A 22,842-nucleotide genomic window follows, 5' to 3' on the forward strand; every position below is an offset into this window, starting at 1 on the left:
AGGGGCAACCCTGACTACATTATGAAGAATTTCAAGGCTCTGGGAGACAGGCTGAAGGAGACGGGGGCACAGGTGGTATTTTCCTCTCTTCTTCCGGTGAGTAGGTGGGGATGGCGACATGAGGCCTGCACTGGCGAGGTCAATCGGCGCTTATGCAGCTGGTGCCGCCAGGCAGGCCTTGGGTTCCTTGATAATGACCCATGCTTTTGGGCGGGGGACTTGCTGGGTGGGATGGGCTTCATCTCTCTCCTAAAGGCAAGTGTGTCTTCTCTTCCAGGTTGGCTGATCTCGTACAGTGAGCTTTAAACTAGCCTAGCCCAGGGGAGGGGGCCACAGGAAGATGAGGAGACACCATCTGAGCAAGACAGGTGACAAAGGCAAGGAGTGCTAAGGTAAGGAACGGGGGTCCAGACAGTCTCCCTAATCGGGGGGTGGCACACAGTCTTGCAAGGCCTTAAATGCCTATATACCAATGCTCGCAGTATAGGGAATAAACAGGAGGAACTCACCCTTAGAATAGCTAGTTCAAACCCAGATGTCATGGGGCTAACAGAAACATGGTGGGATTCATCCCATGACTGGGCAGTTAGCATTAGGGGCTATAGGTTTTACAGGTGGGATAGAGAAGTTAGACAGGCCAAAGCTACCATGGAGCTGAGGATGGCAACCCAAGTAAAAGACAATAAGAAATTGTTTTTTAGATATATAGGGAGTAAAAGGAAGGCCCAGGGAGGAATAGGACCTCTGCTAAATGGGCAGAAACAATTGGTGACGGACAGAGGGGACAAGGCTGAACTCCTCAACGAGTTCTTCGCCTCAGTGTTCCTAAGCAAGAGGCATGACAAGTCTCTCACTGGGAGTGTAGGGAGGCAGCAGCAAGGCACCAGACTTCCATGCGTGGACCCTGAGGTGGTGCAGGGTCACTTGGAAGAACTGGATGCCTTTAAGTCGGCAGGCCCGGATGAGCTCCATCCGAGGGTATTGAAGGCAGTGGCCGACATCATTGCAGAGCCACTGGCGGGAATATTTGAACGCTCATGGCGCACGGGTCAAGTCCCAGAGGACTGGAAAAGGGCCAATGTGGTTCCCATTTTCAAGAAGGGGAGGAAGGAGGACCCGGGCAACTATAGGCCAGTTAGTCTCACCTCCATCCTTGGCAAAGTCTTTGAAAAAATTATCAAGGCTCACATTTGTGAGAGCCCGGCAGGGCAAGTTATGCTGAGGGGAAACCAGCATGGGTTCGTGGCAGGCAGATCGTGCCTGACCAATCTAGTCTCTTTTTATGACCAGGTTACAAAACGCCTCGATGCAGGAGGAGGGGTGGATGTCGTATACTTGGACTTCAGGAAGGCCTTTGATACGGTATCCCACCCCATACTGGTGAACAAGTTAAGGGGCTGTGACTTGGATGACTGCACAGTCCGGTGGGTGGAGAATTGGCTGGAGGGTCGCACCCAGAGAGTCGTGGTGGATGGGTCGGTTTCGACCTGGAGGGGTGTGGGCAGTGGGGTCCCACAGGGCTCGGTCCTTGGACCGATACTCTTTAATGTCTTCATCAGCGACTTGGATGAGGGAGTGAAATGTACTCTGTCCAAGTTTGCAGATGACACTAAGCTATGGGGCGAAGTGGACATGCCGGAGGGCAGGGAGCAGCTGCAAGCAGACCTGGACAGGTTAGACAAGTGGGCAGAAAACAACAGAATGCAATTCAACAAGGAGAAATGCAAAGTGCTGCATCTAGGGAGGAAAAATGTCCAGCACACCTACAGCCTAGGTAATGACCTGCTGGGTGGCACGGAAGTGGAAAGGGATCTTGGAGTCCTAGTGGACTCCAAGATGAACATGAGTCAGCAGTGTGACGAAACCATCAGAAAAGCCAACGGCACTTTATCGTGCATCAGCAGATGCATGACAAATAGGTCCAAGGAGGTGATACTTCCCCTCTATCGGGCGCTGGTCAGACCGCAGCTGGAGTACTGCGTGCAATTCTGGGCGCCGCACTTCACGAAGGATGCGGATAATCTGGAGAGGGTCCAGAGAAGGGCCACTCGTATGGTTAAGGGCCTGCAGGCCAAGCCCTACGAGGAGAGACTAGAGAAACTGGACCTTTTCAGCCTCCGCAAGAGAAGGTTGAGAGGCGACCTGGTGGCTGCCTATAAGTTCATCGGAGGGCACAGAAGGGAATTGGTGAGTATTTATTCACCAAGGCCCCCCCGGGGGTTACAAGAAATAATGGCCACAAGCTAGAAGAGAGCAGATTTAAACTGGATATTAGGAGGAACTTCTTCACAGTTCGAGTGGCCAAGGTCTGGAACGGGCTCCCAAGGGAGGTGGTGCTCTCCCCTACCCTGGGGGTCTTCAAGCGAAGGCTAGATGTGTATCTAGCTGGGGTAATGTAGGCCCAGCACTCTTTCCTGCTTATGCAGGGGGTCGGACTCGATGATCTATTGAGGTCCCTTCCGACCCTAGCATCTATGAATCTATGAAAGGTGGGGGTGTGGTGCTGTATGTCAAGGAGCACTACACATCCTCTGCCAGCAGAATGGGGTCAGAGGAAAGGCAGGCTGAAGTTCTCTGGGTCAAGATTCAAAGGGGCCGTGGGGAAAGCGATTTGAGGGTGGGGGTCTACTACAGACCCCCCAACCAAGGGGAGTAGCTGGACCGGGAATTTTCAGGCCAGCTTGCAGAGGCACTTAAGGCAAGGGATGTAGTTGTCATGGATGATTTTAATTACCCGGACATCTGCTGGGAGGAACAGTCAGCTCGGACAGACCGTTCCAGGAGGTTCCTGGCTGAGATACAGGACCTCCACTTAATTCAGGAGGTGCACAGTCCCACCAGAGGAAATGCCCTGTTGGACCTGGTCCTGGCCACAGGCAATGACCTGGTAAGAGGCCTCCAGGTTCTTCACCACCTGGGCGATAGCAATCATCGCTTGCTGGAATTCACCATCCAGCGCAGGGTGTCAAGGGCCTGCAGCAAGACAGTAGCCCTAGACTTTAGGAGGGCCAACTTCAACAAGTTGAGGAGACTAGTGGGGGAGGCACTGGGGTCCATGAGGGCAGGGGAACTCAGTGTCCAGGATGAGTGGTCGTTCCTTAAGGAAACAATACTCAGGGCCCAAGGGGTGTCCATCCCAACAAGAAGCAAGGGGGGCAAGAGTGCCCGAAAGCCCCCCTGGCTCACCAAGGGCATCCAGGAATGCCCGATTGCCAAAAAGATGGTGTACACCCAGTGGAAGGGGGGTGCTATCTCCAAAGAGAAGTATACCTCCTCTGCTCGGGCCTGTAGGGGGGCTGTCAGGAAAGCTAAGGCGGACATAGAGCTAGGACTAGCGTCCAAGATAAAGGATAATAAAAAGTTCTTTTTCAAATATATAGGGAGGATGAAGAAGGCACCGGGTAACGTGGGGCCCCTTCAAAGTACGCTGGGCAATCTGGTGGTTGTGCCAGAGAAGAAAGCAGAACTCTTTAACCAATTCTTCACCTCCATTTTCTTGTGCAGGGACCTGGACTTCCCCTCTGTGATGCCAGACGGACTGGAGGGGAATGCCTCCAGACCTCAGGTTGGGGAGGACTGGGTTAGAGAGCTTCTGAAGGGGCTGGACGTGTTCAAGTCAGCGGGTCCAGATGCTCTCCACCCCAGGGTGTTGAGGAGGGAGCTAGCTGGGGTTATTGCAGGGCCCTTGGCACAGCTTTACTAGTGCTCGTGGTGCTCGGGTCAGGTGCCAGATGATTGGAAGATAGCTAATGTGGTCCACATCTTCAAAAAAGGGAAGAGAGAGGACCCGGGCAACTATAGGCCCGTCAGTCTTACCTCAATCCTAGGGAAACTCTTTGAGAAGATCCTCAAGGAGCACATCTGCGATAGGCCGGCTTCAGGGATGATGCTCAAGGGCAACCAGCACGGTTTCATTAGGGGCAGGTCATGTCCGACCAACCTGATTGCCTTTTATGATCAGGTCACAGAGGCAATGGATGCAGGTGTTGCCATGGATGTAGTCTTTCTAGACTTCAGCAAGGCCTTTGACACCGTCTCCCACCCCAACCTCATTAAAAAACTAGGCGACTGTGGCATTGATGCCTACACAGTCAGATGGATTGCAGATTGGCTGAAGGGTCGTACTCAGAGGGTGGTAGTGGATGGGTCATATTCAACATGGGGGGAAGTGGGCAGTGGAGTCCCCCAGGGCTCAGTCCTTGGGCCTGCGCTGTTCAATTTCTTCATCAGCGATTTGGACGACAGGGTGAAAAGCAACCTGTTTAAATTCGCTGATGATACCAAAATTTGGGGTGAGGTGAGCATGCTAGTAGGGAGGGAAAGATTGCAGCAAGATCTGGATAGGTTACAGGAGTGGGCTAACATAAACAGGGTGCGTTTCAATACTGACAAGTGCAGGGTGCTGCACTTAGGCAGTAGAAACCAGCAGCACACTTATAGAATAGGAAACTCCCTTCTTGCAAGCATGGAGGCAGAAAGGGATCTTGGAGTCATTATTGACTCCAAGATGAACATGGGCTGACAATGCGAGGTCACGCATCCACAGGTGCATCTCAAGTAGAGCCAAGGAGGTGATCCTTCCCCTCTATGCAATGCTGTTCAAGCCACAGCCGGAGAACCGCATCCAGTTCTGTGCGCCCCACTTCAGGAGGGATGTGGACAACATTGAAAGGGTCCAGAGGAGGGCCACCCAAATGATCCGGGGACAACAGGGCAGACCCTACAATGAAAGACTGCGGGACGTGAACCTGTTCAGCCTTCACAAGAGAAGGCTGAGGGGGGACCTGGTGACCGTCTGTAAGCTCACTAGGGGGGACCAGAAGGGTTGGGGGAGACGCTGTTTCCCCTACCTCCCCCTGGCATAACAAGGAATAACGGACACAAATTATTGGAGAGTAGGTTTAGATTAGACATCCGCAAGAACTACTTCACAGTTAGGGCGGCTAGGATCTGGAACCAACTTCCAAGGGAAGTGGTGACGGCTCCTACCCTGGGTGTCTTTAAGAAGAGGCTTGATGCCTACCTGGCTGGACTCATTTGAGTCCAGTTTTTCTCCCGCCCAGGCAGGGGGTCGGACTTGAAGATCTACAAGGTCCCTCCCGACCCTACTTCTATGATTCTATGATTCTATGAAAGCAAAATTCCTGTCGTGTCTGTGTTGCAACACAGGGTGTCAAAACTGCAGGGGTGGTAGCTCTTATTGAAGCCACAATTCCTTCCAAGTTTCAAGGAGATCGGTGCAGGGCTTTGTGGGGGAACTGCCCCTCAAGCTGTGGACAAGCAAAACTCATGCCATGGGTAACACTGCATGATGGTGACAGCTGCAGGGATGGTGGCCCCTGCTGCGGCCGCAATGCCTACCAGCTGTCAAGGAGATCTGTGCAGGGTGGATCTGGTGCCCTGCACCTCTAGCTGCTGACAGGCAAAACTTGTGACATGGGTGCTTGTGGGACCAACTGTATCTGTCTTGGGGCATGGGAGACACTACTGCAGGCCTGGCTGCTAAGCTACTGTGTTACCAGTTACCAATCAATCATGATGACACTAAGATGTGGGGGGATGTGAGCATGCTAGAAGGGAGGAATAGGCTGCAATCAGACCTAGACAGTTTACAGGAGTGGGCAGATGAGAACAGGATGGGTTTCAACACTGACAAGTGCAAGCTACACCTGGGGAGGAAAAACGAGCAGCATACCTACAGGCTGGGGAACTCCCTTCTCGTCAGTGTAGAGGCAGAAAAGGATCTTGGAGCCACCCTCCCCACCTGTCTGTGGGGGCTGCCTGGCAGGGCCTTGGCGGCCTGGGGGGGAGGGGGTGGTGGGAGATCCCTCGCCTGTCCCACGTGTGCCCACCTTCAGGCCTTGGAGAAGCAGATGAGGCTGAGGTCAGCAGGCTGCAGAGCATTAGGGGATCCGAGAATGAAATTGATGGGTACTTTCATTCTCTGCAGGGTCAGGAACGTAGAGGAGAAGCCACCTGGGAGGGGCCTGCTGCAGAGGTATGGCAGACAGTCACCTCCAGAGCCAGAGCTACTCATGCTACCTCAGTGTCAGTTCCCCAGGTACAGCTGGGGAATAGGTACGAGACCTTGGCAGCCACGGAGGAGGAGGTAGGAGAGGATGCCTCCAAGGGAACCAATGCCACTCTCAGCATGGAACAAGCCAAGAGCTACCGGAACACCAAAAGAAAGAGACGCTGGGTCCTTATCATTGGCGTTTCCATCCTGAGAGGAACAGAGGGGGCCATCTGTCACTGTGACCCCATGGTACATGAGGTTTGTTGCCTGCCTGGAGCTTGGATTCAGGACATCACAGAGATTGTCCCAGACCTCATCCAACCTTCTGATCATTACCCTATGGTTCTTATCCACGTGGGAATGAATGCCATGGCCAGGGGCAACCCGGACCGCATCATGAGTGACTATAAGACTCTAGGGGTAAAGCTCAAGGAGACAGGGGCACAGGTGGTTTTTTCTTCTATCCCTCCAGTGAGAAGACATGGAGGGCACCATGAGACATGCATCGGTGAGGTCAACTGGCAGCTTCGGAGCTGGTGTTACCAGGCGGGCCTTGGGTTCTCAGACCATGACCTGCATTTCCTCACAGAGGACATGCTTGGGTGGGATGGCTTCATCTCTCCCCAAAAGGTAAGTGCATTTTTTTCTTCCAGGCTGGCTGATCTCATATGGCAAGCTTTAAACTAGGTTTGCTGGGGGATGGGAACGCAGAAAAACATGATGACACTTCGCCGTCAAGCCAAATTACACACACAGGTAGTAGTACCCAGGTAAGTGACAGGGGCCAGGGCAGACTTAGGAACAAGGGGGTGGCACAGGTACTACAGGAGGCCTCACATGCCTCTACACAAATGCTCGAAGCACAGGGAATAAGCTGGAGGAACTCGCCCTCCTGTTAGCTAGCAAAAACCCAGACCTAGTGGGGCTCACAGAAACCTGGTGGGATTCTACCCATGACTGAGCAGTGGAAATCCAGGGATACAGGCTATACAGTGTAGGGAAAAGAGTTGGGGGGGGTGTAGCGCTATATGTTAAAGAGCAATGCATACCCTCAATGATCAGGATGGGGTCGGAGGAGGGGCAAAATGAGGTCCTCTGGGTAAGAATGCAAGGGGGGCATGGGGAAAGGGACTTGATAATGGGCGTCTACTACAGACCACCTTCACCAGGAGGACAAGCTGGACCTGGAATTCTCAGATCAGCTCACAGAGGCTGTAAAGTCAAGGGATACAGTTGTCAAGGGTGACCTAAACTACCCAGACATCTGCTGGGGGGAGAATTCAGCCAGGTGTGACTGCTCACAAAGGTTCCTAGCTGGTATACAGGACCTCCATCTAACACAGGAGGCGCATAGTCCTACCAGGGGAAATGCCTCACTGAACTTGGTCCTTACCACAGACAATGACCTGGTGATGGGTCTGTGGGTACTCAACCACCTGGACAACAGTGATCATCACCTGCTGGAATTTGCTATCCAGCGCAGGGTGGTGAAAGCAAGCAGCAAGGCAGAATCCTCGACTTCAGGAGGGCTGACTTCTGTAAGCTAAGAAGATTAGTAGGAGAGGCATTGGGGTCCTGGAGCTTCAATGAGATGGGAGTCCAAGACGGGTGGTTGTTCCTCAAGGAGACAATCCTCCGAGCTCAAAGGGAGTCAGTCCCAATGCACACCAAGTGGGGCAAGAGTGCTTAGAAGCCCCCATGGCTCAGCAAAGGCATCCAGGGAGGCCTGAGGGCAAAAAAGGAATGTACAAACAGTGGAAGCAAGGGGCTATCACCAAGGAGGATTACACTTCCGTTGCTCGGGACTGCAGGGAGGCTGTTAGGAAGGCCAAAGCAGAGATGGACCTAGGGCAAGCAACCAGAATTAAGGATAATAAAATGTGGTTTTTCAAATACATAGGAAGTAAGGCGGCGGCACTGGGAAATGTATGGCCCCTACAGGACAGGCTTGGCAATCTGGTGATTGTGGCAAATGAAAAAGCTGACCTCTTTAATGAATTCTTTGCCTCCATAATCCTGAACAGCGACCAAGACATTTCCCCCACTAGAATTGCAGATGGACCCAGGGGAGGCACCGCTATGTCTAGGGTCAGGGACGACCTAGTTAGGGAACTTCTGGAGGGGCCGGACGTATTTAAATCAGTAGGTCCAGATGCTTTTCACCCGAAGGTGCTGAGGAAATTGGCGGGGGTCATAGCAGGGCCCCTGGCATGGCTCTATGAGTGCTCATGGGGCACTGGCCAGGTACCAGAGGATTGGATAAGGGCCAATGTGGTCCCCATGTACAGAAAGGAGAGAAAAGAGGACCCCAGAAATTATACATCAGTCAGTCTTCCCTTGGTCCTTGGGAAGACCTTTGAGAAAATTGTCAAGGAGCACATCTGCAAGGGCCCAGCAGGGGAGGTAATACTCATGGGTTCATTGAGGGCAGGTCCTGCCTGACTAACCTGGTTTCTTTTTATGATCAGGTGACAAAGTCCCTGGACGAGGGTGTTGGGGTAGATGTCATCTTCCTGGATTTTAAGAAGGCCTTTGACGTGGTTTCCCACCACATTCTCTAAAAAAACCTTGGTGACTGAGGCATCGATGCCTACACAGTCAGAAGGGTGGCAAACTGGCTAGATGGTCACACCTAGAAAGTGGTGGTAGATGGGTCATTTTCGACCTGGAGGGATGTGGGCAATGGAGTCCCCCAGGGCTCGGTCCTGGGGCCTGTACTGTTCAACATCTTTATCAGCGATCTGGATGTGGGTGTGGAAAGCATGCTGTCCAGATTCACAGACAGCACCAAGTTGTGGGGCAAGGTGGGCACACTGGAGGGGAGGGTCAGAATCCAGCTAGATCTAGATGGGTTACAGAGGTGGTCAGATGAGAATAGGATGGAATTCACTGCAGACAAGTGCAAGGTGCTGCATCTAGGGAGAATGAACCAGCAACCCACCTACAGGCTGGGAAACACCCTTCTTGTCAATACAGTGGCAGAAAGGGATCTTGGAGTCATGGTTGACTCCAGGATGAACATGAACCACCAATGTGAGGAAGCAGTCAGTAAGGCTAACCGCACCTTGCCGTGCATCTACAGATGCATCACAAGCAGGTCCAGGGAGGTGATCCTTCCCCGCTATGCAGCATTGGTCAGGCCAGAGTTGGAGTATTGCACCCAGTTCTGGGTGCCACACTTCAAGAAGGATGTGGTTAGCATTGAGAGGGTCCAGAGGAGGGCCACTCGCATGGTCAAGGGGCAGCAGGAGGAATGGCTAAAGGGCCTGAACCAATTCAGCCTCCACAAGAGAAGGCTGAGAGGGGATCTGGTGGCCATTTACAAACTCACCAGGGGAGACCAGAGAGAATTGAGGGAGGCTCTGTTACCCCAGGCACCACCCAGGGTTACTGGGAATAACAGCTGCAAATTGTTAGAGAGAAGGTTTAGGCCCTTTAGAATGGGCTCCCAAGTGAGGTGCAGCAACTCTCTCCTACCTTGGGGGTCTTCAAGAGAAGGCTGGACAGATATTTGGCTGGGATGATATGACTGTGGCACCCATTCCTGCATGGGGCAGGGGGTCGGCCCTGAGGATGTTTAGGTCCCTTCTGACCCTAAGCACTTGGAAACTAAACCACACCATGTGGGGCATGTGGCCAGTGATGTAGCTCAGTGGGCTCAGTGCTGTAGCCCATCAAAATCTGATTGAAAGACAAGATCCTGTAGTTTTCACACATGCACATATCTGACCCAAGGTAAACTTGTGGCATTTTGGTTTGAAACCAGTTCTGGCTAGCACTACTGGACCACGTGTACCAAGTGTTTTCAGATTTGGTTGAAACTGCCAGGATGTTAGCATGGTGTGGTACTCCCGTGTGCATAGAACGGATTTAATGTAATAAAAGCTCTGATGTCTATGCTAATAGCCTGAACCTAGCAGATTTGAGTCCCATGTCTTAATACAGGTGCCAGGAAGGATGTAAAAGGAAAAAGGAGTACTTCAAGCATCTTTTTGGCATGTTTGAAAACATAGGGAAAAAAAGGAAAAAAAAGCACACAACACAAGTCTGGGTGCTCACCGGGGTACAATACAATAAGGAGCTAGGACACAAAGATCGGTGAAGGTAATCCTTGCAGCTCCTTAATCACAGGAAATCACAGTTTGGAGCAACTTCAGGACTGCTGTAATCTGCATCCAGCTTCAGTCATTCAGTCAACTTGACCCAACTTTTTAGACAATAACTCATGCTGTCAGCAACTCCCAAAGGTGCTCCTTGCATCATGGGCTAGGAAGTGAATATTATGTGATTCTCTTCACACTGGGGAACCCCCGAGTAGCAAGTTATGCCAGATCTTCAATTGTTTTGCTGCCAGGGCAGCAAAAATGAGAAGGAAGGGGCCAAGGCATTGCCTACTAATGGAGACTGGACCCTAGGAATGATTATTAGTTGTGCAAATAGCTGGTTTTCTGGTTCACCAGATGAAACAGACAGAGACACAGAGAGTGAGACAGAGAAAGAGACACAGAGAGACAGACACACACACAAATTCACAAAAGGTTTTGGTCAGTCTCTATCCACCATTTTCACCTGAAAAAATTTCACCAAACTCCAGTCAATACCAACTATAGAAAATAAATATTTTATCTGATGCTAATGAAGATTCATTCCCCCTGGATGCAGAAGACTGCCAGAATTCACTCCTGGCAACACTAACATGATGGTTTTCCTCCTAGCTTGTAGCCCTCACTAATGTTAATACATAGGAAACCCTAGTGAGGCTCCATCCTATGGAAGCTCTGTATGCTAGTGTCACTACTTAAAAATGTGAACAGGAAAGAAACTTTAGCTAGTAAACAGGAATCCATGCTCCCGCTAAATCAGGGGAGAGCAAATATTTTGTCTGGAAGGTGGCTTAACAAATTCTGGTGAGCTGTGGAGGGCTGTGAAGGTAGTTCTGCCCCCTGCTCGCCAACTTGGGACTGGAAGTCACCCCCCCTAACCTTTGCTACTGGCAGTACCTCCCCCCTCCCCCCAGTAGTACTCCTTTGCGGAGGCGGGTGAGGGGGATCTTGGAACCAGAAAAAAAAAATCATATACTAAAAGTCATACATCTACTATAAAATTTTAATTTTACTTCAAAAAATATTGTGACCTGATTTACACGTGTTTGCATAGTATATAGAGATGGTTGCACAATAGATCAGATAAAGTCTTACTCTTATATATTGTGTGTGGGGTGAATTTGTGAGGGGGTTAAGTCATGTGGGTATATGTGGGGTTTTGGGGGCGGAGATATGTGAAGGGGTGGGGGGGTTCACAAAGCCCACGCCCACCCACCCCCATCCTGCAGACAGGAGCTCTCCTCCCCACTCACACCAGCCATCTAGTCACCCGCCATCATGCTTGGTGCCTCCACACAGGCTCCCAGATGGAGTGCCAGGAGCCCCACAGAGGTGGAAGGACAGAGTCTACCCGATTCAATGGCATGTGATCTCTGAAAGCCAACCTCCCACTGGCTTTCAGAGGGGCAATTGCAGGCTGATAATAACTTTTTTTTTTTTTTTTTTTGGAGGGGCCCTGTGGGCTGGATAGAATGACCTGGCAGGCCAGATCCTGCCCAGTGGGCGTAAATGCACATTTAGCAGAGGACACTGCACCAAAGACAAAAGTAATCACTTTCAGTGGGGATAACATGCTGTAACTGAGGCAACATGTCTGTGAGGCAGGCACTCCCAGGATCAAGGCGTGGAAAGGGCGTGCACACTGATGCATTGATGTTCATTATGCACGCAATCCATGCTGTGTTCTGTATCTAAGTTGCAGCTGGCCCTGACTGTAGACCTGTTCAGCAAGACAGCCCAACACAGAGCAAGGCATTCCTGAGATCTCGGTCAACTCCCAGCTTTCCCTAAAACCTGAAAAGCCAGTTTGCATTCAAATTTCTTGCAAGTACAGTTGCATAAAAAAGCTTCTCAAGGGAAGTCCCGGGCCAGGGCTGGCTGTGTGGGAGTCACTTTTCACTAGACACTGTACAGTGCTCACATCAGGCTCAGCCTTTATCAACAGGAACTTGCCAAACAGAGCAATTATGAACATGTGGCCATGTACTAGCAACTGTATTTTGGGAAGATTGTGGCACATAACAAAATGAGTGATATATCAGGTCTACATCTGTTACGGACACCAAACCCTACATAGCCTTTACATGTGGCAGCAAAGGCAATGAGAAGACATCCAAGGAGCTATTTCCCAAGCTCAGACATAGCATATTCCTATGCTGTTCCTTTTGCATGCTCCATTGCAGTGGGTATGTGCCAACAGCAAGCTAATAGCATATGGTCATAGAAGAATCTGGGCTGCCCTTCAGATCCTAGTCCATCTGATACCAGCTGTTATAAATAGGGGTGCAACAATAAAGATTTTTTAAGCTGATACCAATGGCCAATTATTAATAAGCCATAGAGGCTGGTTAATGAGTCATCTGATTGCTGATATGCAGCCTGGCAGCTTGGAGAGCAGCGTTGGGCTGGTAAGTCTGTTGGTGGAAGAAGGGGTGGGGAAGCAGGGGTGCAGATCAAGGCTCCTGCGGTGTGAGGGAGTGGGACTGTGGATGGACACAGGATGGAGCTGTGAGCAGTTCATCTGGGGGGCATGTGAGGGGGGCAGCTCCCGCCACTGCACACCCCCCCAGGGGAGCCATGCATGTGACACCTGAATCTGTGCACAGGGAGAGGCTGGGTTGAGGCCAAGTTGGTACTGGCCCTTTCCCCAGGTTTCAGCAGCAGCCTGCCCACCCTCACCCTGCACACAGATCCAAGGGACATGTGCCTCCCATGGCTCTCCCAGGGTGCGTGCAGCAGCAGAAGCTGCCCCCGACCTTCCCTGAGCCCCCAGATTAGCTGCTCACATCTCTGTTCTGTCCCCAGTCCCAGCCCCATGCCCTCCCTCACTGCAGGGGCCTTGACCTGCTGCCCACCCCCATACACCCCTTCCTTCCTAACAAGCTTACCAGTCACATGCAACTCTCCAAGCTGCGGGGCTGACCACCTGCATGCTGCAGCTGCACATGCACACAGCATTTATTGGCAACAATATCAGCCAAAAAAAGCCGATTGCCAGTAATGTCAATTTTCCTTTTACCGGTGCCAGTACAATATGGACTGATACATCAGTGCACCTCTAGTCATAAATTAGAACAGTGGGGGCCAGACTTTTTAGTAGATGTGCCAAAAGTTAGCCCTGCGCCCATCCCAAGTGCTGCTCATCCCTTCCTTTCTGCAGCTGCTGCTGCTCTACTTTCTGCTCCCTTCTCTTTGCTCTTTCCCTAAGCTGCTGTTATACCTTGTTTCCCAGCCTATCTGCTGCTGTGCTACTTGTCCCCTCCCCAATCTGTGTGAGCCACACTCAGATGCTGCCCATGTCCCTTGTGACATGTACCACATGTTATTCACTCCTGAATTAGAGCAGCAGTAGCAGCAGCTGCACAGCCTGGAGAAGCAAGTTTCAGTGGTGGAAGCACTGAACAAGAATTAAAGGAACCTGTCCTTGAACACCCTTTCACTGGGTATGATGCAATGGCCAGTCCAGAAGATTGCTTGCTTTCTGTTGAATTGGCATCATGCATAACAACACTTTTACCACAATGATATTTTTACTCCAAGCTTAATTCAGAAACACCTTCAGCTCCCTGTATCTCAGTGTGCTCCCTTCTTTGTTCTTTGCATATAGATATTTTTTCCTTTACCACAAACCTTGGACTTCTTTCCTCCCAGAGGAAATTGGCAGCTATAGGGACAAAAACAGGAAGAAAGGAATCAACTTCCTGCTTGCCCTGTAGACATCCCTGCTCAGCTCTATGCACACCAGCACCAAGCAATGTATCACAAGAATCAGTGGCCAGCACAGGGGCTCAAACTAGGAACACTTCTGGTCTCCACAATCTGGCCTTAGCAAAAAGCCATTTGTACAGCTGTACTAATCTATCTTAAATAATGTAAAGAAAGACTATCAGCCCATAGTAATAAATATAAAGATTTCATCTGAATGCTAGTATCATTTATGTATACATATTGCAGCTAGCACATAGGAAGAATAGCTATTGCAGCAGGGAAGGAAAGTTAGCTATTTCCTTCAAGAGTCTGAATACAGTAAACACCAAGAAGGAGAAATTATTTAGGGTGATATAGAAAAAACAACCAGCAGTAATAGAAGGATAAATTTGCAGGCTGGATGTCACAGAACCTTCCAAACACTGACAAGCACCAAGCTGTGGAGTCACATTTTTATGGAAAGGCTAGAGGCCTTCCTGTTCAGATACGTTAAATCAAAGGGAATTATACTTTGAAACAGAGTTGACCAACTGGCAGCCTGTGTGTGTGGCACACAGCAGAACAGGGACATGGCAGGAGGCAGAAAGCAGAACAGATCAGGCACAGGAAAGGGACAGAAGCAGCACTCAGATAGGGTAAAGGGCTTAATTTGTGATATACCTGCCAAAAAGGATTGCCCTCACTGCTTTGCAACATGCCCTACACAGTCTATTTTGCCCTCACCAGACTCAGGCAGGTTAGTGAAAATTCATCATCAGGACTTGCAGATCCATCGTCATCAATATGCCATTTAGGGGATCCAACTGACTGCACTAAACATCTGCGTGCACCATTTGTAGGTTGCACCAAAAGTGACAACACCAAAAGTGACAGCAGTATGAAAATACTCTGATCTTAAGGATCCTGTTCGCAGCCTACAAAAAGCTGTTCTACACATGCCATAGGACTGAACTAGTGAATGCATAAGATTTTCCCTAACAGTGCACCGATACATTGGCCCAATATCAGATCAGCACCAATATAAAGAAAGTTTTCTGTATCAGAAAATTGGCCCAATGCAGCCAATAATCTGTCCAATAAATGCCCGTGCCTGTGCGCAGCTGCAGTACAGTACATAGGCAGTGAGAAGAAGAGCATGCTGCTGGTAAGTCTGGTGTGGGGGGGAGGGCAGAGGAGGGGAGAGAGGGAAGATCAAGGTCCTGCAGTGAGGGAGGGTGTGGGGTTGGGGCTGCCCAACAAGGGCAGGCATGGGACAGAGGCGCAGCTCATTGGGGGGTGCAGGAAAGGGGGAGGGCGGCTCTCACCACTGCACGCGGCTCATCCAGTGCTCATCTGGCAGCTCCTGTCACTGCTCCCACTGTTTGTCCAGGAGGTCATGGGGCATGTGCCCCCAGATCTGTGCAGGGTGGAGCGGGCTGGGCTCTTCTCAGCTGGGCAAATCTGGGGCCACACACCCCTCTCGTGCCCTCCCAGATAAGCAGTGAGAGGTGCCAGATAGGCCACCCCACCTTCCCATGTCCCCCCAGTGAGCCGCACCTCCAGCCCACATCTGCCCTGGCTCCAGCCCACAGCTGCAGCCTGCCCTGTGCCACACAGAACAGAGGGTCACATGCTCCCGCCCACACCCAGCCCTGCAGATAAACCACTTGTGGCTCTGTCCTGCACCCCTTCCTGCCCTGGCTGGTCAGCACCTGGCCCTGCCCCATTCCCTCCCTTACCGCAGGGACCTTGATCTGCCTCCTGCCTCCAAAACCCTTCCACCTCACCAGACCTACCAGCTGGATACAGCTCTTAAAACTGAAGAGTTGCATGTTGGAAATCAGATGCGTATCAGCCGACATGCCTCCTTAAAAATTGGCTAGCGGTATCAGCCCCAAAAATCTCTATCTGTGCACCCCTAGTTTTCTCAAATCTAGTTCAGTGATTCTGGGAATATTATAGGTTCTTTGAGGTGTCTTGACTTAGGGTGTTACAGACCCTCCATCCTAGCAGCCAGGCAGCACTGGGAAGCAACTTCCACATTTCCCAAGCCCCAGATACAACCCAAGGTCTTAGGCTCCATCTGCAGCTGGACACACTTTCCACTTGGTACAGAGTAGGAGGACAGCAACACTCTCATGCCAATCCAGAAGGCAGAGGGCTCCTAATGCAATGTAGCTCCATCCAGTACCCTACCACTACACAAACTATAGCCGTCAGTGACATCTTGGGTAAGGCTGTCCAACTGGCAGCCCACGAGTCACATGTGGACCATAAGGACTTAAGCTGTGGCTGCCTGGCTGCCAGTCCCCCCATCATTCCAGCTGCAACATCAGCCAGACTCTCCAGGCTCTCCCTCCCTCTGGCTTATATTTCCTGCTCCCACACCAAGAGGCAAAAGAGAGCATTGAATTGCAGGGAGCTGAGGGTAGCTGGGGCCAGGCAGGCACGCAAACAGATGGGAGGTGGGGGTAGGAATGCAAGAACCACAGCAAAGGGAGGAGGACTATGTGATGCAATGGAGGGCGCTCACCTGGTGTTCAGCCTGTGACGCGGGAGGCATGGCTCACTCTGGTATCACCCACAGGTATGCAGCCCCTGTTGGTATAGTCTGTAGGGCACATGGCTCCTGGCCACTTAGAAGTTGGACAGCCCTGATGTAGGAATCCCCACCACTTTCAGGAAATCCTTAGCTGCCCTGTACAGCAGACAGACAAATGCACACCCTTTGCACCCTTATGGAGTAAGCAAGAAGAGGCTGAGAGGCTCTTTTTAGATAGCATGTACTCTGCAACAGGAAAGAGGAGAACATACTTTCAGAGCCAGTTTGTCACTCAGATAGGTATGCAGCACATGCAGGGAGTTAAGCCTATTTGGAAAGTTTTGGCCCTTGAGCCCTAGGCGTTACAATCATGGTGTTGTAGGGCTGGAAGGGAATCTCATGAGGTCATCTACTCTAACCCCCTGCTCAAGACAAGGTCACACTAGAAAAGTGTTCTTCCAACCCAGAGGTGTCATCCAACTCGTGGAGCTCCCCACAGGTCCCGGAATTTGGAAGTGTGGCAAGTGGTGGCAGTGTTCATTACTGCAATTCCTGAAGCACCAGTAATTAATGCTGCAGACATACGTTCTGCTGCCAGACCCAGAGCACAAAGCTGTGTCATCTGGTACACAAGACCAGAAATTTGGTGGCAAGAAAATTTGGAATTAATGCTGTCACTGCCAAACTTCAGCCCTGCAGCCCAGATAAAGCCCAGCCCCACACCACTCATCCAGTCTATAAGACCAGATGTATAAGTGCCACTGCTCTAGCCTAGCCTCTTGAGCACCTGCCCTGGGTGGCTGGAGAGTGCAAGCAGCCCAGGCTGCCTGTACTGCCCTGCAATATAGCTAATATAGCCATATAGCTGCCCTGCCATATAGCTAACATCTGCCACAAAGCAGCAGTTTGTTGTCATGCCAATGATTTTTCACCAATGTGGCATGACAAAGAATAGCAATGTCTATTTGCTCACAAATTGTGCAGCCATAAACATTTTTATGGCAGCACAAATGAGATGTCAGGTGACATCTGTTTCTACCTGTAGCCCCTGAATTCACTTCCCCAGCATCTTCTTGTCTGCTCCAGTCAATGCTTTTTGCAATAAATTTGTTTTTTTAACGACCTACATTTCCAGTAGAATCATACCCAGGATCCATTATGAAATGTAGTGAGACTAGCAGCCGGCAGCAAGCATCAGGCACTTAACTTCCAGGCTCAAGTTTCCAGATAATACACCTCCCAGGGGCTCAGAAGCCAGTCCAAGTACACATGATCCCAGTCCTAGAAAGTTTATGCCTCTCTGAATTAGTTAGTCTCTAAGGTGCCACCCTGCCCTGACTTCTTACTAACACTCATGACTACCTCTCTCTGCCTGAGTTTAGGTTATAAAGGCTCAGCTGCCCTCTTGCCCTGTAGTACCAGTAAGGGTTTAGCCTTACAGAAGGGTTCTTTCTGCCTTACAGAAATCCCACCCTTTGAGATTACAGACTAACACTCTTGAACCTAAACCAGCCTAAGCCAACCGACTCTGCCAGGGCAGTCTCACTGTCCTCCCATCTTTCAGCCCCACACTGACCAGGCCTGGCCTATTTAATGTGCCCACTTGGTCAGACTACACACTGACCAAGTGAGCGAGTCAGGAGGGACCCACCTAAACGAGGTCCTCTAAGTCCTAAGAAATCGCATCCAGCTGCCTGCCCCTGCTGACCCCAAGCAGCTCCAGCAACCGGATGAAGCAGCCGCGGGCTCTTGGGTCTGCACCCGAGTCAGGCTGACAGGAGCCAGCCGCGCCAGAAGGCAGGGCATACCAGAGCCCGCCCTGGCTGCGTCGCAGCCTGCGCCCTCGCTTGCCGGCAGGGGGCTGCAGAGCCCCGGGACACTGCAGCCCGGGCCCCGCTGGTAACGCACGCGTGGCCCGGGCCGGGGCCGGGGCCGGGGCCGGCGCGCCGAACCCCAGCCAGAGCGGCGGCCCCTCGGGACAGCAGAGCCCTGCAGGCGCGTGCGAGTACCGGACCCCCTGCAGCCCTGCTCCAGCGCTGTCCGGGCGAGTGACGGTGCCGCCGCCCCGCCCGGGCCCAGCCGCCGGCAAGGGCTGCATTTCCTCCCCTTCCCCAGGCGAGGGCTCCGTTTGCCCCAGCCGCGCCGCCTCCCCCGGCCTCTGCCTGCCTGCTCCGGGGCGCGGCCCCGCCCGGCCTCCGCAACGAGACGCGAAACTTACCGCGCGGCCGGCGGGCGTCCCCCAGAGCTCGGCGCGGGCCCGGCCCGGCCCGGCGCCGCAGCGAGCGGTGAGGCCGGCGATCGGCCCGCCCGGATCCGGCTAGGGGGCCACCGCTTCCAAGTTCGCCCAGAGCAGGGAGCGCAAACTCCTCCCCCGTGCCAGGGGCCGGCCGGCCGGGAATGCCATTCACAGCGGGAGGATGCAAATCCGCGCCGCGATCCGGGGCGAGCTCGGCCGCGGGCGTCCAGCGGAGGGGCTGCGGGCGCCGGGACGCATCCTGATGGGCCGGCGCGCTCCCCGCCGGCAGCTCTGTCTGCTCTGAGTCATGGCTCAGGAATGCTTCTCGGATTCATCTGCCACCCTGAGGAGAGCGGAAGCGGCTCTTACGCTGCAGCCTGGGGAGAGGCAGCCCAAGTTGCGGCCCTTCCGAGGCCGATTGCTTCTGCTCATCATTAGCCCGCAGGGTGCTGACCCAGGAGGACGCGCTCGTCTTCCAGGAGGCGCGTCCGCAAATGGACTAACGGCAAAGTTTGTAGTTCACTTGGAATTTATGTTCCGATTTACCCCGGAGTGCCTTTCAGGTGTAAGTGAGCCCTGCTATGTGCTAGACCAGTGGTTCAGACTCCAGCCCTCCCCTCTACCCTCTTGGAAAATGGCAGCTCTTAGCTTTCACTCACTTAGCTACAGAAAAAAAAAAGTTCTTCTACAAAGAACTCAGAAAGCCCACAAGTTAGAAGGTTTTTGACACTATGGATCCCTATTTGGTTTATCTTGCAAACCATGGTTGCACACCTCAGCACTAACGCTGAGTGGCATCCTAGGCACCCTTGAAAGGATCTCAAGGCACCCCAGGGTGCTGTGGCTCCCTGGTTGAGAATCACTTCTGGAGACACTTTTATCCTCTTTTGCCCCTGCACACTATTAAACCATCCTAGTCCCTCAGATTTACCTAGCACCATATGCACCCCAATTCAGTGACCTAGGTGAAGTTGCATGGGGCACACATGAATAAACTCCAGGCCAGGGTAGTACTTGTAAACTGTAAAAAAGTACTACCCTGCTGTGGAGTTTTTTTCAAGTGCAGTAGTGACATACCTATTGGCTAGCCCCACACTGAAGCACCCTTGTGCCCTAGCTAACCCCTGTCCAGCTCACTAAGCCCAGTCAGAGCAGCCCTGAGAACCTAGGAGCAATCAGCCCTGAACTTTATTCAAATGCAGCACATGGAGCCAAGTCAGAGCAGCCCCAGCTGGTAGGGGGCACCAAGGGTCAGCCTGCCAGCTCAGGGCTGCTCTGACCAGGCTCAGGTGCTGCAGAGGAGCTGGCTGGGGCACGAGGGTACTTCAGTGTGGGACTAACCAGCAGGCAGCTCCTGAACTGAAGCACCCTCATGCTATAGCCACTCAGCTCAGCAGCTGCATGTATGCTACTGCACATGAAAAAACTCTGCAGCAGGGAAGTACTTTTTAGTTTACAAGTACTACCTTGCTGTGGGGTTTATTAGTTTTGCATGCCCCAATAGGGGCACATGTAGTGGGTGTGGGAGTTCCAGAAGCGGTGCAGCCACTTTTATGGTGAGAGATCAGCCACGAGGGATCCCCCCAGTCAGTGGGATTGGCTGCTGGAGGACCCCCATCCCTCTCCCCTGGTCACTGACTGGTGTCTGGGGGCGGGGATTCAAGGGGCACTAGATACCCATGGTAGATGCTGATATGTTTACTGATTAGATGCACCCACTGAGGTGCAAGTGAAATACAAGTGAATTATGTGAGACTTCTAATACTAGGATCTTACTAGAACTGTTCTGACTCAGTTTGATGTGCTTCAACCTTTGTTCTGAGAGGCCTCATTCCCTGATCTTAGGAAAGGTAGGTGTCAGTCATGCTTTTTTCTAATAGGCAACAAACCTAGGACAGGGTCACTCCCAGTAGAGGTGAGAAAAAAAACCTAGACCAATGATATAACAGATCCAAAGTTAGACATTTTACTTCACATCCTCTTGTATAGAACTGGGGTTTCCAACATAACACTCATCCTCCTGTAGTGGCTTAAGCCCATATAGACGTTATAAATATGTATTCAGCTTCATGTTAACAAGCGTGTAGAAGAGCAGAGGGAGTGAGAGGAAGAAAATCCATGCTTGCCCCCTTCCCTTCAGCATCTGTAAGACAAGCTGCCTCACCAGTGAGGGGACAAGCCACAGGAGCAGCTGAAACAGGGCAGCTGTGGAGAGCCTGTCCCAAGGCAGCAAAGCTAGGAAGCCCCACAACAAGTCTGGGAGCCTGAGGAGAACAAAATCCTTATCTTCAGAGCTCTACCAAGCTGAGATGTAAACTGTCACTTCCCTGGCTACAGGGAAGCTCTAGGAAAGCACAACTGCAGTCCTGCCCCTTTGAAGTTCCCCCTGGGAAACAGAGTCCCTAGGAGGGAAAAACCCTATTTGGGAACACTAAGGCTAGGCTAAGTCAACCCAGGTAATTTATACCTTCAGCAGAGGAAACACCTGATTTCAGTTCATCCCAGGTGTTTTGCATTAATACAAGACAGGCAAACTGCAGCTGGAGACCAGAAGCTTGTGCTGATATGTTGGAAATGCATGGTGGAGAGCCCAAACAGATGCAAGAAGTGGCAAGGGGTGGGGGTAATTATACTAGGGAGCAGAAGAGGCAAGGGAAACTTCTGCTCTTATTTCTTTATTTTTGTTTCTAATAGATTACAGGAGATTCCTGGAAGTCAACCAGGAAGGTGCTGAGGGCTGCTCCTGGCTGTGACACTTTAACAGTAGGAGACTTTGTTTATGCTGGAGGACTGTGGTTGGGGTACTGGGGTTGGAGGAGTCCTCTGTTAAGCCCTTGAGGCTCTGCTACAGACCATAACTAATTATTCTGGACTATTAGAGATGGCCCTGATGGCTAAGCTGGTTTTTCCTTCTTTGGGAGAGAATTCTTTAGTTTATACCATCAAGTCATAATGGGTGAGTATCCTGAGAAGGTACTATGACCACAATGTGTTATCCCTCATTTCTAGTGATGGAGCTCAGGCTTTCCGAACCAGAAGTCCAGGTTTATTTCTTGTAGTGCAGACAATGCAAATGAGGTACCATTATGCTCTACTGTGCTGTTTCTACCAAATAAATTACAATACTATACTTATTTGAATAGAAGATTGCCCCCAATAATTAGATTCTATAAATGGAAAATATATACATTTGTTATAATTTTCTAGGTATAGAGTGTAATATTTGGAATTTTGCCTTGAATTTGTCCCCTCCCCACTGCTGTAGCAGATAAAAATAAATATGGAGGGGGTCAGGTAGCTTTCTGGTTCTCCTAACTTTTTCCCCTAGCAACTCCCAGCTTCTGGGATTAAGGATAACAAAAAGTCCTTCTTCAAGTATATAGGTAGCAAGAACAGGTCTAAGCTACAAAAGAAGGCCCAATGACCCTGAAAAATAAAATGAAAGTGGTGGTAAGAGCAAGAGACAGACACAGCAGTTCCCAGGTGCATGTTGGGTGGCATGTACATCCTCCAGCATCATAGTAGGTGACCTGCAAAATACTTCACAAAGCAGACTGTTTTGGACTCTACCCCAGTTGCCAGTTTGCAGATCTAGCTCCTGTATTTGACCCAAAGGAATAGCAGGACCTCTGGTGTTCCTCAGCCCCCTGTCCATTCTTTTTGTATAGTGTGGTCCTCACTATTTTCTCCAGTCTGGAGCCACAGAGGACACACATAGTTGTTTGGATTCTATGAATGACTTGCTTCAAGGGGGGCAGGGAACCAGTGGGGTGTACAGAAGCATCAGTTGCAGAGAAGCCCTCATGGGCACCACATTTGAGGCAGGCTCATGCTCCACTCACCACAGTGCCAGCATCCAGCTGGCCAGTTTGCAGGCAACGTGGCTAGCTATGCCACCAGAAGAAGCCCTGCCAGTTGGTCCAGTGCCTGAAAGCTCTGGGTGAAAAAGGAGTCCAGGAGCTGAACTGCAGGAGAGGGACAAGGGAGCACCAGCAGTGGAGCTGGATGCTTTCCCTGCAGCCAGGAAGGAGCCAGCATGTCCCTGCCAAGGGAGCACACCCAGAGAGGTAGCACCTGCCCATCCCACTGCTGGAGCATCCAGGGAGGACCTAGGCATGCAGCCAAGTGCCGGCAGGAAGTTGGAGGCTCTCCCTGGGGCACAGGACTCTGGAAAAGCTGAGGATACCCAGACAGCACCAAAAAATGATCCAGGTAGCAGCTTGGGAGTGACAGTTGACAGGCCAAGAGGCCCAGACCC

General features: G+C 51.5%; 1 protein-coding gene across 12 annotated transcripts in view; it reads right to left on the reverse strand.

The window, feature by feature from the left end:
• Positions 1-21,733, reverse strand: part of RHBDF1 (rhomboid 5 homolog 1) — a 207,345-nt gene extending 185,612 nt beyond the window's left edge. For 3 of the 12 annotated variants that reach the window (XM_090024283.1, XM_090024276.1, XM_090024281.1), the window contains exon 1: positions 18,567-21,723. The gene's annotated coding sequence lies outside the window, so the exon portion shown is untranslated. Of the gene's footprint in view, positions 1-16,339; positions 16,595-18,566 lie in introns of all 12 variants that reach the window. The other 9 variants (XM_090024278.1, XM_090024279.1, XM_090024280.1 and 6 more) reach the window with 8 other exon arrangements.
• Between the last annotated feature and the right edge of the window lie 1,109 nt (positions 21,734-22,842).

Source organism: Crocodylus siamensis, chromosome 12, assembly GCF_052110815.1.
Source record: "Crocodylus siamensis isolate JL-2025a chromosome 12, ASM5211081v1, whole genome shotgun sequence".
NCBI lineage: Eukaryota > Metazoa > Chordata > Crocodylia > Crocodylidae > Crocodylus > Crocodylus siamensis.